Here is a 13,510-nt window from a genome sequence, read left to right as displayed (position 1 = left end):
GCACTACAGAGACACCATTAGGTCTCCTAGAGGCCATGGGTTACTTCTTGATGTACTTGTGTGGGACAGCACGAAAGACAAGTGTGCCTCTGTGCAAAAGGCAACGTTTTAAGGATAAAGGGAAACCGGGGCAAGAAGACTAAATCTTGAGTAAATGTACAACAAAGTGCAGCCTCTCCTCTCCTCTCCTCTCCTCTCCTCTCCTCTCCTCTCCTAAAGCATTCCCACACATTATACTCTCCCATATTATCCACGACTATAGGTTACATTTACTGGCTACTGTGCAAACTGCGGTTATGGTGGGACTATGAAATGAGTGAGGGGAACAAACGGCAGGTTTCTCACACATATTCAGTGACAGGCATGCAGCCGATCAAACAGCTGGCTGTCATTAGAGCACAGCAGCTGGGGTTGACATGGGCTCTGGCTGCAGCACACAGTGAGAGCTGACACTGACACAGACAGGAATCAGTCACATAGATGTGAGATATGTCAAGCTGCTGGTGCTGTTTCTGTGGGCGTGTTGGAAGAATTGTCAATGCAGATGGTAACTGTGTGTTCGTTTATCAGTGATATACAGCGATTCACTGGGTGCTACATTGTGCAGACATCAAGTGAAGCACTAATCAATCAGTACAACAGAATACACCACAACAGTGTGAGTCTCATGAATCTCATGAATGAGTATCTAACCTGGTCGCAATATTATTATTGTATTATTATTATTATTAGATAGATAGATACTTTATTCATCTCCAAAGAGAAATTTACAGTTACAGTAGCTCAAAGGGTGGAAACACAAGGGCATGCAAAATAGAACGACTTTCAAGTACAATATGCAAAGACCATTTATAAACCAGGAGGCAAAAATATAATACAAAATACAAAATAACAATATAAGAAAAAATAGTGAGATAGAAATATAGAAATAAGCTCTATAAAATAAACATCTGGCGGTTAAATATGAGCACAGTAGTGCAGTTGTGCAAAATGACAGTGTGCAACAGTTGGTTGCTTATTGCTTATTCTATTTTGCAGAAAACTTTTGCAATGCTGTCATATATTTGCACTGCATTTATGAATAACTATATAACTATATAACTAATAAAAGGAATTTTAGAGTAAGCGCTGCGCTATTGAGCCATGTTGGGTACTACATCCTAGCCAGCCTAGCTATTAACTTTTTTAATTGAGGTCCATCGTGGTTCAAACAAAATGTCACTGCTGTTTAACTTAAAAACAATGATTTAGAATTTATTTTCTCACTTGCCGAGAGTTAGACGAGGAGTTTAGTAGTGCTGCAGCCAGCAGCTGGTTAGCTTAGCATAGCCTACAGACAGGAAACAGTGAAAACAGCTAGCCTATCTATCAGCACCTGGAAAGCTTGCAAATTAAGCTGTTCATATATCATGTTTGTTTAATCCACACAAAAAGAGTAAAGTGGTAACAAAAACCCTGCCACATTGCGGTTTTACAGCAGGGTTTTGTGCCAGACTGTTTCTTGGCCAGGCAAACCACAACTAGCTGCTGCTCTCATCCTCTTTCCTGAGCTAAGATAAGGCTGCTGGCTGTCGCTTCATATTTATTGTGCTGAAGTTTGTAGAGAAGCTTTGAATGCACAACCTTTACTTGACCTATGCCACTGTGGTATTTCTACTTTCTCTTGTGAAAAAGATTTCAGAACTCCTTCCTGTTACGCTGAAGGACCTGCACAACGCCGGACGAAACAATCTGGGAGCGAAAATGTCACGTGATTAGTTCTTTAAAATGAATTATAAAACTTGCAAAGATATACTGCAGACTGCAAATCTGCAGGCTCTCTGTTTATCACAGGAACACTCATTTCTGCCTCTGAAAGTGAGTTCATGTTGAACGATTGAGAGGACAGGCTGTCTTCCATTTGTCTGTTGGCCTCCTAGATTACTATCATCACCTCTCCACCACAGAGGGCTACTCACATCCTGCACAACGCCGATAAAAGCTTCCTGAACATCGTCGCCACCTAAATGAAAAAGCAGCAGCTTACACCTTTCATTGCACCAATGAAAAAAGAAATTCACTGTGTGACAGAGAGTGTTTGAGTGAAGGTGAGGAGAGTGACGGAGGAGAACTTGATAGTGTGCGAGGAAGTGGTGAAGGGAGTTCAGTCCAAGACTGATTGGGTTTGAAGTAATGCCAGCAAGCTGTGGTGGAAAGAAGCTGGAAAAAAGAGAAAAGCTTGGGTAAGATTTGCTCAGGTTAAACTGATTATTTCCTATTTAGCAAATATATTTATATGCACTTGCTAAGCATAGCAGCAAACAACAGAGGAGAAACATAGAAAGAATAAAAACCTCTGAAAAATCTGCCCTCAGTAGTTGAGCTGAAATTCAATACACTGAGCTTTACGGGAGAGTCCACCATGACAATGCATTATTGTGATATCACAAATTTGTCTGGCAGTGACAGGTCCAGAGAACATTCCCTCTCCACCCACTGCAGTACAAATCACTGGTAATTGGCCTATTACTCTGTCGCCAAGTCGGCTTCAGTAGCCGAGCTCACTGAGCTCTGGGAGGAGCCGGTACAGGGATCCGTCTCACCTTGTCCGAGTCGCTAAGGTATGTCTCCCCCGGAGGGACTGTGGCCCACTTCTCTAAAACTGACATCCTGCAGAGAGAGCTGTCGATCACCAGACCTCCCAGCATGTCAAAATGCTTCCAGCCAGCTCTGCGGCCGAGCAGCATTCGATCATCACCGCTAAGAGCATTTAAAACGGCCATTCTCAAGCTTCCCCCTTCACCAAGGCAATCCCACTCCTCTTTCACGTCTTTGTTGGAGCTGTCAGTCAGTGCAGACTTTACATATACCAGCAATTACTTTTTCAAACTGCTAACAACCTCCTTACCCAGTGTGTGATGTGTCACTTGGACTTAAGCTTGTTGTTATGACATTCTTTCTCTAAATGGCTTCACTAAGGCGTCCATTGTCAATTTGTCAGTCTTTAACTCCAGCCTCAACAAGAAAGGGTGCATTTACCTGCAGTCATACTAGACCTTAAGGACTACAGGTCTAAGGGCATTTTGCTGTACACTCAGACATGGATATTATCTTTCAAGAGGTAGACGCTTTCAAAATCCACAACTAACTGCTCACATTTCTAGCCAATCTTGCAGGTTTAAGGTGCTGGTTATGATGCTAAATATCACCCATTTTCTTCTGTCTGTGTCTTGTCATATGGTTAGGTTCACATTTGTGTACCTGTCACCTGCCTGGTGTCTTATGAATATAAATACACAAAAATGATCACTGTGCCATGATAATTATTATAATTATGAAATTAAAACAAACAAGTCTTCACCCTGTCCACACCAGAAAAAAAGCCTATGGGTCGACAATGCAAGCAGGTTGTTATGACCCATAGTTATGTTTATTGTTTGGAGGCAACCTCTTGGTATCTGGAGTGATTATAATGTAAGCAAAGGAGTAAGTGGGTGAGTAGTATAAAGAGCAAGAAAGTCTGCATATGGAGGATGTCAGGCAGACGGATGGGTCAAACAAACCAGAGGACTGCCGTCCATGTCTGGTGTGGAACTTCAATGCTGACCCACTTTAACTTACATAATGTACTTTATTATTTTACATATGTAACAGTAAAATACTTATTTTAACCCAAACCATTATCTTTTCCTAAACCTGACTAAGTAGCTTTGGTGCCTAAACTACAGCTTTAAGGACGTGAGGACAAAAGTCCAGTAAGACAAACGCAGACCTGTCGCTTGTACTCTAGGTGTGAAAATGGTGTATTCAGTCTTTTAGGCACAAGGACTTGCCATTGCATAAAGAATATAACATTTTCCAGCACATTTTCTCTTATTAAGGTAAAATTAGTTTTGTCCTAAGAATTACTTGATTTCTTTCTATGGGTTGTTAGTGTTACAAACGAGTGTGTGCTAAGAATACTACAGTAGTCTTTCCATGAAAAGATGAACGAATAAATCCCAAAGTGCCAGACTTTCAGACAAGCTGGAATGTTGGCAGGAAGTTGAGAGAAAAGGTGTTCAACACTCTCTCTCATGACTCAGGACCTGGTGACGGGTCACATCTCCGACTGCAGCCTCGTAGAGTCGCTGCATTTTGTTTATTGTGCAATAGAGCACAGTTGGAAATACTCTCTTTTTAACCTCTAAGATAACGAATGCCTGACCTTTGCTTGCTCCATTAAATTGAGAATAATTTGATCTTTGAATAAATTCTAATGAACAAAAATGTTCTCCCAAGTAGACAATTACTTAATTGTATCATTTTAAGAGGGGACAATAGCTATATCTTTGTGTTACCTAATAGCGTCTTAGTGACTGGCCAAGATCATTTCCACCACAGGGCACCACCAGAAGTCTCTGCCCCTGCCAGCACCCAGTGAAAAGTGGGCTCAATTAAAAGCCCTTCATAAATATTAAACACTATCTATCAGCAAGTTATTCATTTAAATGATGGATCCACTTGTAAGCACGGACTATCAACATCTAAATGTCCTCTGTAAATACAGCTCCGTCATGGAATCCTCGCTCTGCTGTAATTCCAGAGCCGGCCAGTTTTAAACGGGCACGGTGCCAGCTCAGCACTTCGCCATGCTAGCTAACAGAGAGGCGGCAGTACTAATGTTTGGCTCCTGCTCCTATGGTAAGTGCTCAGTTTCGTCAGAGCAGGGAGATCCCTGCACAGGGCTGGTTCATCTGTCACCAGAGTGAAGGAGGCCTGTTGAAAGACGCAGAACGCTTGGAGGGAAAAATAAGCCTGGCAAATTTATTCATAGTTATACTGAGGTGTTACGGCTGAATCTGGTAAAGTTCCATATCCCAGTTCTGCAATGATGAAGCATATCCAATTACCCTGTAAATACATTACTTACCATTTTGTAATAACATAACTGATAATCCCTACATGTACTGTGTAAAAAACGCACAGTGTGCAACAGTGTCAAAAGTGTCCCTTTTCAATGTTTAATTATAGAATCCAAGAAAAGCATCTACCTTTGAAACCAGGGTTCAGGACATCTAAATTCTAATAAAGTAAAATTCACAAGCATTTTGTACCTTCTCAGAGATGATTAGTCTCACAGAGGATCCCACAGCATTGTACCATGAATAATAGCACATGTCTCTATATTATTCATCAGCTCTGGGCTAAAGTTGGTCACTAGAAGTCACGGTGACAGATGCTTTCTGGTCGGGTGCCAAACGCAGGCAAGTGAGAAGTCTCGGAAGTGTTTGCAGCAGGGTGTAAAAGAGCCCAGCAGGTCATGTTAGCCCTGTTCAGATAACCACGGCTAAACACTGGGGCTAACTAGGAAAGCTTCACAATGAGAAACCGCCAGGTCCCACAATTAACCCTTGAGCGTCTCAGCAGGACAGCTTTGTCGCGTGGGGTCGAAGTATGTAAGCTAGATAGAGAGAGTGTGAGGGAAAGACACATGGAGGAATAGAAAGAAGAAGAATGAGGCAATACAAGTGAGATTAGGGAGGAGGAAAATGGGGAATTTCGAGCAAAAGTAATTGGACTATGTTTAATTTGCAAAATAATTGCGAAGTGCTTCAAGTAGTTTGCAACCACTTTGGTAAAGTGGGAGGAAAGCAGCACAACAAGCTGTGTCTCAGTTTGAGGTATTAAAAATGGCAACATGCATCCTAAAATCGCTTGATTTTGAGTGCGGCCCAGCAGTGGATGAAACAAAAAACAAAATGTGGGATTATAGTGCAAAACCTTTGGCAACAAGTTGGAAAAAAAGAATGGAAATGCATTCCTCATTAGTTTATTTCAAGATTTAAAATTTCAAACCTGCAATATGGTTTGAAGTCGTAGGTTGATTGACACTTGGCAGATCTGTTGGTACAAGATGATACAGTACAAAGATTCATTGTATACTAAATGCTTTCCAAAACTGCTGCTCTGTCAACATCCTGTATGATCAATAGTGTATATTTGATAGTTTTCTAGAACACACATTGGACTTGCTGTGAGGTTCTTCGCGGCTGCACAGTCTAGAAGTGAAACGGTCAAAGCCGTCTGACTTAGGTTTTCCTAATATGAACCATATGTGTCGTATGCATGTGAATGATTCTGTCTACATTGTTTAGTCTGCATGGTTCCGTTTACATGAAAATGTGACAAATTCAACATCACTGCTGTCTTTCGATCAAGAGATAGGCTTTAAAAATAACACATTATTGCAATGTGCAACAAATTAAGTTATCACAGAAAACAGAGACTTTGGACAGTCGTCACTGATGTCTGTGAAGAGATGGAGGTGAAAGCTCCATGCTCTTTTTTTCAGCCACTTATGTGTGACATTTCTTAGCCAGGAAAGGTGGAGACAAACTTGTTGTAATATTATTCTAACACCTTTGATCAACTTAGAGTCAATCAACTTCAGTGAAATTCAGATTTTTTTTTTTTCACGAGGCAATTCATGAAGTCAAGAAATTATCTAGGAAAAGTGTCTTTAGCCAAACAGTTGCACCTCTATGTTCTGCTCATACAGCTGTGGAGGATTCATTTGTGCAGCTAACACAGTGTTAATTCCAGAGACCCTGTATTCAATTATTCATGCCAAGTACATAACTTTTCAATTAACTAATTGCCAGCCTCTGGAGAGTTCACTGTGCCCCTGGCAGGTCACGAGCAGCCATGGAGGAGATTTCTTCACCTGTATTCTTAATATACAGTGACTTAAGGAGAAAAGAATTTAGTAAATATTTAAGAGAACAAAATGAGCTTTTATAATTATACATCTTCAGGACCGCAGCACTTTTGTCATTCACAGGCTTTGAGAGACATTCGCTTTTTCTGAAGAGCATCTTTATACAATACTCAGATGCCCAAGTATATTTAAAACATTATGTCGATGTAATTATTCCTCTTGTCCATACTGGCTGCAAAGAAACCCATCTAAAAGCAATTTCACTGTATTCTACAGTCTTCATATTGTGCAATAATTATTTCTGAAGTTCTGCTGAAGCTGATGTGAGGCTTCGGCTGTCAGCATTAAGTAGGTATGTTCCACTGTTATGGTCTTTTCAGTGGTATTTCTCTGGTGCAGCTGAGACAAAAAAGGGATTCCCTACTAAAAACACTGTGAGATACCAAGCTGATCAGCTTAACTCAGACTGCAGGAGCCTCATATTAGGTTTAGCTAAACGTCTGAGCATTTTTACTCAGAATGAGGACTGTGGATTTTGACCCCCATGACTTTGATTGGATTTATTTACAGCCAGTATGGAAATGAAGAACAGTTGCAACAGAAACATTTTCAATGTACATATGGGTGTGTCAATACTGTCTTAAGATATACATGAAAAAATGTGAACCTTTACTTTTGTTATGTTCGGTCATTGTACACACATGTGCCTTTTAAAGTTCAAAGAAGATGCGCACCATATAAGACAACTGGATATAAAAACACAGTGACACACTCCTCTGACTGAACATAACAACTCATGAAATTCAAAAAATATTCTCAATAGGATTAGAAGTAGGACTCTAACCATGTCAATCTGTAGTTGACATGTACCTGAATGTAAAGACAAATGTTGAATCTCTGATTCATAAATAACAATATTCCAGGAAGGAAGGAAAATTTGGCACTTCTGTCATTTAGATCCTTACAATGCTGACAATACAAGTACGGGAGTCCCTGGAGTGAAATCCTGTGGTGGTCAGAGCAGCAGCTAGATGTCTGCAACGTAAACTTGCTCCCAACTGTGATGGGTGAGGAAGTGTGAAGCAAGAAACTTGTTTCACTCACCTGCCAAACTCTGCCATGTCACTGACAATCTAATCTCTCTGACCTGATGACCTGTGCACAGAGATAAAAAGCAGGGACAACAGGGAGTTCCCAGACTGTGGTGCTGCGCTGAGAGCAGATGCATATTCAGTAGCAACGACCTGCAGACCAGCATTCACATTTTCTGTAATCGTTCTCTTTATGAAACATTATAGCTGCAAAACACATGTCAGTGTGCAGAAGAATTTATCGATACATCATTTTAAGCTGCTATAAAACGCCTAAACAGATATGATGAATGTATTTTCCTGGACAGCTTTAATCAAAAGCAGTCAGGGTTGGAGCTGTAGCTGTAGCTATGGAGCTGTTCATGGCTCCAGCCTCATTCCATACAAAACACATAAAATTAACGTCGTTTCGATCAGAAATGGAATTTGAGGGGAGAGACTTGTGATATTTTAAAGCAAGCCCCTGTTTATTCCCAGTCATAAACATCTCAACATCCATGATGACGTTCTCCATCTGGTCCTCATTCTCAAACCAATCCTCACTGGAATAACAGTAGACATTACAAACCGCACCACGTACCAACTTAAAGAAGCTACGCATGGACTTGTGGTCGCTCCAGATCGAGCAGATTTGAATATAGTTAAAGAACGGCGGCCTCCGCCTTCAGGCAGGTAAACAATGTAATAGGAAGCTGTCACAACTGATTTGAGGGGCATGCAGCCAATAGCACGAGACGATATGACATGTCTCCTCAGATCACAGCCTCCTGATGGCAATCTGTTAAGTTGGACAGCGTGTAAGGAGTAGCAGAGCATGAGAGGAGGAGGAAGAGGAGAACTGGAGAAGAATATAGCCAGGAGGAGAAAAGAGGAACCATGATGGCAGAAGTGGAGAACCGGACAGAGATGACAGAAGGAGAGAGAGCAGCGGGAGGAGGCAGAGGCAAAGAAAGAGGAGGTGACAAGGTGAGTGCTGTGCAGTGATAATACTGGCTCCTTTCAGCCAGTGCACAGGGGTAAGGTGAGACTCCCTCCAAACTGTGCTTTCTGGGCAGTGGCCCAAGCTGGGGGCTGCCTGATTGATTTGCCCAGTAAAAGGCCCGTTTGTGCAGCTGTGCCAAAGCTGATTTCTCCCAACCAGCCCACTACAGCTCCCACTGCGGAGAAACCACACTAACCAAAGACCCCTGCTGAGAGCAAATGAGGGTGACAGCACTTTTCTGCTCATATTTTTACTGAATATATTTTATCACTGAACATGTGAGGTAACAGTATGAGTGAAATTACCAGATCAGGGCAGCAGGATACATTGACTGGCTACATTTACATCCAGGGAGTGACCAGGATGTTGGGAAATGTCAAATGTCATATTTTAGGCAATCCCATCGGCTATCATCTGACAATGATTTAGCTTCAGGGGGTAACAGCCAATGCTGTGGGGTTTCCAGTGTGGGCATAACAGATAATGGATATGAGGGCCAAGATGTCCTCTTCTGTGCACCGATCATTGTTTACAGTGGGATTAGCAACTTGAGATGCGAAGGTGACATTTTGATCAATCTCTACAGACAGATATGTACACATGAATGCTAAGCTAAAGCTAAATTGTCATCAGACAATAGCTTACAGGCTCTGAGACTGCATTTCGGCCACTGTGTTCTGTCTTCTTCTGCTCTCCTCATGGACTGTTTACCTGCAACCACAGCCCACTCAGCCATGATTAGTCAATATTACTCGGACTACAAACGCACTACAAACAGAAAGCAGAACACTTCTGATACCAAAGGCTACAGATATCTGCATTCACATGCATAGTTATATAGATATAGATATCTGTTTATAGAGATTGTGTTTTAGTTTTACCTGTTGCTGTTAACTATTGTGGTTTTGGTGAAGGCGTCTGTATAACAGGTTGTCTCTATCATGGGGAAAATTATTCTCAAAATAATCTCTGTAATGGTTTCATTCACATGAGTGTGTGCTGCTCACCTCATGCAAGTCGGTGCATAAGGTGAAATGGGAAGCATGATGCTGATGTAATGAATGTAACCAAAACGGATTTTTACAAAGCAATCATACATACCCATTTCAGCTTTTTACAACAATTATCTGGGAAAATGCTGTATCATGGACAAATGCTTGCATATTTCATTGTGGTTATACAGGAAACTAAGCGCGGTGTCTTTTGCCTGGGGAATCATGCATTTATTGGCTTGTGGAGGTGCAGTTTCTGAGTGCTGTGCTCATCCCTGTGTGAATCAAACCCTCTCTGATTAGCCATTCAGAGTGGATGGGATAAGGCAGGCCCCAGGTGGCTCCCTCTGTTAAATGGCAGATTAAAGAGTGCACAACTAATTTCTTTAGCCTAATCTTATTAAAGGAAAAACAGCTGTCAACTGTCACCATATGAATACAAATGGTCTGTGTCGAGAGCAGAAGAGTGTGTCTGCGCCATGTTGGTGGGATACTGGGACACTGCACGCACACACTACTTGCATATTTATCACCTGCAAATTTGAATACTACACATATCATTCGTTCACAAAAAATTATGAAGGGCCTCTCAAAGATGATTCATTTTCTATTTTAATCCTGACGTCGCAGTTTGGTTTACTTGACCAATAACTGCAACACAACTAACTGGGGAATAAAAAAATAAATGTTTTTTTACATCAAAGATGGCCTTTGATGGAGAACTAACTAATGATAAATGATGCTAATATTAATTTACAGCATATGATTCTGTCAACGTATGACTGAATGCACAGTTGTAAATGTACATATTTAATTCCAGAAGCTTTTACTTAACTAATTCATGATCTCATTAATCACAGCCCTGCAATCGTAACTAATATTAAAAAGCTTCCTACTGCAGGAACCATCTGTACGTTTTTACCATCATCACTTGCTCACATTCAGAGCTTTTTTGGGCCCCTGCCCTCTGACATGATCTGACACCAGGTGCTCGGGACCGCCAGGGTCTTTTGGGGACCCCTCCGGTTTAAAGCCTCATCACCTCTGAATCCCCTCCTGCGTAATCCTACCACCCCCAAACACTCACATAAACACACACTTGCAACTTCACCACTGTGTCTCCATTATGCATAAGGAACCAGTCCTGAGAGTCCAGGCATTTGAGAAATGGCTGGTTTGAGTCACAGTGGCTTATGACACCCGAGTACCACAGCCCACACACTCCAGTGCCGCGCCATCACGGCCTTTTGATTGCTCCTCCTCTCTGTAATTGCCAGTGATTAACCCTGGCATGAGAGCAGGCCAGAAAGAGTCTCTCTCCCCTCTCTGCTGACAATCCTTGTCAGTGGGTTTGAGGGGCAATTTGGCCGCTGACATGCCTTCCCCGGTCTCTTGTTACTGGGGAAGTATGCTGCGTTTGACCCAGTAGTGCTAGACTATGTGAGGCTGCTGAATTCCTTTGTCTCCCTCTTTCTCTTCTTCTCTTCATTGGCCCTTTTCCTCTCTGTTTGTCTGTCTCTCTTCTCTCATTGCCCCCCCACAACTCCCCAAAGCTTTTTGTTGTTCCTCTTTTGCGTCTTCATTCCATCCTCCTCTCTCTTTCTCAGTGTTTCTTTCTCTTTCTGCTAGAGTTCACATTGGACAACCAGACTCCCTGGCTTTAATGCCTGGGCTGCCTGTGTCTGCCTGCTTGCAAGACTGCACGGGGGCAACAAACAATGGGCATATTGTTAATCTGTCCATAAGAAAGCCTTATCTTGTTGTAGACATGGTATTAAATTTCGGAGCGGCCCCATGCGGCCAGCCCGGGGGGGGGGGGGGTGTATGGCGGGGGGTGTGGAGAGAGAGAGAGAGAGAGAGAGAGAGAGAGATGTGGATAATAAGATGTGTAATCTCCTCACCTACTCTAAACAGCTTAACCTTGTCAGTGGCTGTGGCCCAGTGGCACCCTGGTATGGGATAACATAGGGTTAATATCTGCAGTACTGTACGCAACCCAGGCTAAAGGTACGGTGTCAAAGTTGGTTCTTATGTTGGACAAAGTTGGTAACAAATTCAGTGTGCATATTCAGAATTCATCTGATAAAACAAATCAGATTTAAATTAGGCAAATATATGAGCAAATACACAAACTATGCCTTTTTTGTACATCTTTACTGTAAAGGGTTGAAGGGTTAAGATGCTGGGAATTTGTCTACTTAGTTCAGCTTTCTTAATGCTGTATGAAGTCCAATCTGAATTCCAGAGCAGATGGTTTATCTGGGAGGGAGAAAAGAGGATTAGGGGAGCTACAAATTACAATTTTTACTTTAGACAATGCCCTTACTCCCAGAAAGATGCTCATTTGGCATTTGTTCAGTCACATGATGTCTTAAAGCATCCTCCGGCATTTCAAAGTCTCCAGTGAATGTGAAAACTGATATCACACTCAAGATGGTTATAGTCAATTCAAGCAGCGCAATTTGAGTTAAATTAAAAAGAAAAAAAAAATCCCTCATGTGGCAAGAGGTCCTCTGAGATTAGCTAACTTAGAAGTGTGCACCTAAAGTCGGAGTTCAACCTGCACCCCTCCTGCGATAACGGGAAATAAAGAGGTGGATCAGGAGATCAGAATCGTGTCGTCCTTTTCCATACTGAGGCACCACGATGCCCAAGTGTGCAACAACTAAAGATGGCTGTGGTCCCTTAATGAGTGAAACAGATGTTTTAGTGTCAGATTTGTGGAAATGGAAAAGACTGGCTGACAGGAATACAGTACAGCAGAGTGCTTTAGGTGTTTGGATGTGTTATCTCCAGATGTTCTTATTACAAATGTAAAGTCAAATGAAGTGTAAATACAGAACATAACTGATATTAAAGTCAACTGAAAAATAACATTCTGCTCTCATGTCAAACGTACATCTTTACCCACACTGTCACTTTTAACCACATAGATCCACAATGGTCGGAACAATTTCATTCAAATTAATCTTTAAAACATTTTTGATGTAGTTTTTATTTTCCCATGAGCTGACTTATGTCACTTACTGTGGCGTACTGTGTGCTGCTGTGGCTTTGTGCAGTAACACAGCAAACTATTGAAGTCAATTTGCATCGCTATCTCAACCTGACTAGTTTAGCCAGTTATTAGACTGGTTTAACTGTTGTGAAACTGCGACCCACCTTCACAACTGTGACTGTACATCTGTCTGTCATTTAGAACAGAGTCAGACATCTGTGGAAATATTATTTGCAGCATTCTAGCTGGACCTCATCAACAGTGGTTAATGCAGTGGTCAATAAAGGAAGTATGAGACAGATTTGTGGACACACACAGAGACGTAATTGTCTGTCATTCCTGACCTAATTGTCCTGAAGCAACACAAACCCACATGTATCTACTAATAAAACTGTATTTTGCAAATACTGCCTCGAGTGTGAACTGGCACTTAGTGTTGCTGTGGCTTTTTCTCTCAGCGTCTCCCAGGAGTCGTGGTGAGTCGTGGTCTTGTATGCTGACAGGAGGTTGGTGGCGAGCCCAGATTGTGGGGACAGACTCACACACACCGACAACCAATCAACTCTGCTGCTCTCCAGCAGCACCTACTGGAGTCTGCATGAACCTGCAGACAACATACACATACTGTATGGAGAGCTGGAAAATCTGTATCACATTATGTATTAAAAAGGCGTGTTTACTCGGTCCTGCTAATCCCCAGCCACACGTGCAGGCACTTATAAATCCCTCCTAATTTGTTATTTGATTAGGTGTGTGAAATTCTTGAGA

This window comes from Chelmon rostratus, chromosome 1, assembly GCF_017976325.1.
Source record: "Chelmon rostratus isolate fCheRos1 chromosome 1, fCheRos1.pri, whole genome shotgun sequence".
Classification (NCBI taxonomy): domain Eukaryota; kingdom Metazoa; phylum Chordata; class Actinopteri; order Chaetodontiformes; family Chaetodontidae; genus Chelmon; species Chelmon rostratus.
This window is presented reverse-complemented; position numbering follows the sequence as displayed.